Source organism: Pygoscelis adeliae, unplaced genomic scaffold, assembly GCF_000699105.1.
Source record: "Pygoscelis adeliae isolate BGI_AS28 unplaced genomic scaffold, ASM69910v1 Scaffold815, whole genome shotgun sequence".
NCBI classification, from domain to species: domain Eukaryota; kingdom Metazoa; phylum Chordata; class Aves; order Sphenisciformes; family Spheniscidae; genus Pygoscelis; species Pygoscelis adeliae.
Window position 1 is genome coordinate 8,641 of NW_008824802.1, and position 3,282 is coordinate 11,922.

The window sequence follows — 3,282 nt, forward strand, 5'->3', positions numbered from 1 at the left end:
CCTCCCCCCCCCCCCCCCCCCCCTTTGGGTTACCTGTGCCCTAACCCCAGAGTTTTCAGTGCCACCCCCAAAAGTGCCAGCACCCCCTTCCCCAGCAGCGGGAGGGAACCCGAATCCACTCTCGGAAGCTGGGCCGGGCTCAGGGCCCTCCTGTTCCCAACTGGACTCTGCCCCGTCCCGGCAGCTGGCATCGTGCCGGGAAAAAGGGAGCTGCCCCCCACCAGAGAGAGCGGTCCCCAGCGCCCGGTGCCTCTCGGGACACCTGGGTCCTCTGCTCAGCCTCTCTCCAGGCTCCTACGTGGGTCAGTGCTTGGTGACTCAGTTTCCCCACCCATCTGGGGGGAAAGCGGAGCTTCTGGGGGTTTCCATGCTGCTGCCAACAGCCTCCGGGATGGAGGGAGCCCAAACGGACCCAAAGCTCATTTCACCCAGGACGCTTCAGGGGGGGTTTTGTCCAACCTCCTGGGGAGCAGCCGGGCTCGGAGCTGCCGCCCCGGAGCTGTTGTGCTCCTTTCGTCTCCCCTTGCTCCAGTGCTTTACCCCAAAACCGCACGGCCACGGGGAAGCCTGACCGAGAGCCGAGGGGTCGGCGAGGCCGGTGCTGCTCTTTGGGGTGCCCAGGCTGGATATCAGCGCGGTGTGAAGGTTCATTCTTGGGGCTCTGGTGCCCCGCTCACGTCCACCCTGGGGATGGAGCCGGGCAGGCAGCACCAGCGGGCAGCCCAGAGCTCCCAGGTGAGAGCCGCTGGCACTGCCAGGCTCTGCCTTCCCCAATTTGAGAGCCCGATTAGCAGCCGGGCAGCTGGGGAGGGGAGCCTACAAAAGGGGAAAAGCCAGCCCTGGCTTGTATCAGCACGTGCACGGGCCGCATCTTTCCCCAAAATGGGTTTCTGGTAGTTGGGAAGCGGCGTCCCCCGTGGCAACGCCCTTATTTTATATAGCAGACGGCCGGGGTCAGCCCCCCTGCTTCCTCGCTGCGAGCGCCAGCCGGCGGCACCCGGGGAGCAGCGCTTCCTTCCAGGCGACGCGATTGCTCCCAATTGAGGGTGGCAGGTCATAATATTTTCTTGTTTTCTTTCACTCGTTCACCTGCTTATTTTACAATTTGCTGCACTGATTTCTGAAGTGGTCTTTAATCATTCTCAGCAGGGGTGCTGACTCGAATTCATGTCTGGGAGAGAAATGATCGCCGCGCAGGAATAATGTGGTTTATTCTGTGGGAGTCCAGGTCTCCAGATCTTTGATTCTCTTGACTGCAGTCAATAAAACATGCTTTGACTTTCAGGGAACCGTGACTTTCAGGCTCCCTTTGGATAGGTGATGTTCTGAATTTGCTGCTGAACACGCAGGTGGCTTCGAGAGCTGGAGGTTTTGCACCCCCAGGAAGCATTTAGCAGGAGCCTGAAACTTTGCATTTGCGGCATTAGGGATAGCAGTTCTGAGCGTGGGTAGTAAAGGATGGCTGGGAACTTAAAAAAGATCCATTTATTATATTTGAAAAAGGAGAAAATAAGAAAGGACATACCTGAAGAGAGGTCTGCTGTTTCCAGAGCCAGCCTTGGGTTCTGGCTCCCAGCCCGAGTGAGCTGCGACCTCCAGATTTCCCTCGACGCCCGAACCTTGGAGTCGCTCCAGGTTTTGCAGGGCGTAGCAAAGACCAACCACCCCAAACCCTGCTTTTTATTGAAAGCAAAGCTGGCCTAAAGGCATACATTTAAGGTTTCCTTTGCGAGAGGCACATTGCCTGCATACCCTGCATTTCCAGCTTGCAGGAAACTCCCCAAATTTGATACCTTGATGGTGAAATATCAGCTGAGGCCGGCGCTTTAGGGGGAGCGAGCACTGCCCAGAGGGTGAAAGCCGAGAGGATTTGGCACCCGCCTCCCATATGCCCCCCCCTTGAGAATCCCATCTTCTTCTGGGTCTGCAGGGTGAAGTAGTGCAAGATGTCTCCAGAGGTCAGCTTCACGCCGAAAGCACGGGACCGGAGGTAGTCCCTGGTGGCCAGCTTCCAGCCCTGCGCCCTGTCCTTGGTATTTCTCACGGTCCTCTGCCACCTTCAGGGTCCCCTCCTTGTTCAGCCCCCCCCCTTCTTGGCATCTGCCAACCAAGAGGCTGGTGCTCAGGTGCTTGAACCGGGCATGTGTAACGCTCGCCCGCAAGCTGATCCCTTTCGAGGCAGTCCCAGCTGGTGGTGGCTTTCGTGCTGGAGGCGGGAGCCTGTTTGGCCACGTCGCGGGCTTTCCCGAGCCTCCAAACAGCTCCTCCATCCTGCCTGATGCTCTCTCCACGCTTCTTTAAGAATTCATCCGTGAAGATGCCCACCAACTGGTTGTCGAAGTCATCACCTCCCAGGTGAGTGTCTCCGGCCGTGACTTTGACCTCAGCAACGTCTCGGTCTATCGTGAAGATGGGAGATGCCGACGCCCCTCCCGGCCCGTATTAAAGACGAGGACATTGCGCTCCCCGTCAGGGTGATGGAGGCTGCAGGCCGGGGCCGCTGATGTTGTCTCATTGAAGCCCTTCAGCACAGCGATGCCAGCAATCACCCAACGTCTTTGGTGGCTTGGCTCCGGGAGGCGCCGAGATAAGCTGGCACAGCGATGATCGTTCCTCCTCTGCCTGCCCCGGAGCAACTCATCCCCCCGGGGACGGGGATGGGAACCTTGGGGCAATCCCGGCTCCACGCTGGGCTCCGACCCACCCACTCTCGCCGCGCCCAGCGCCCCCGCTGGGAGCGACCCGAGACAGAGCACACCGCCGCGAACAGCTCCCATGAGGTGTTTTGTTTCCAGTGAAACGGCCTTTCTGTGGGTGAGAGCATCCAGATCCGTGGGATCAATCTGTCCACACATCCAGAAATTCAGGGTGGGCTGAGTTTGCCAAGCTAAATTATTCTCCAAGGAAGGGCGGCCGGGATTTCAGCTGGGTTTGGTTTTTCGCCCTGCCCTCGGCTGTCCTGGATACGGCGCTTCCCTCCGGAGGCAGCTGCGCTCCAGCGCAGACCTCTGCGGCAATGCCAGGTGGCCAGAAACTGCGCTCCAGCCCAAAAGCTGGCTGCCTTTCAGCGCTGGATGAATTATCTGTGAAAACCTCTTACGGCTCGCACAAAACAAGGTAATTATTCAGAAAGCAGGGGACACGGAGAGAGCCAGAATATGAAAATATTATCTGTTAGTGATTTACAGAGAACCACAGACGGTGTCAAAGAACAGCAGCTGAATCAAACTTGCTTTGGCAACTTCTTGGCTCCCAAATGCTCCAGACAACCCGGGGCGGGGG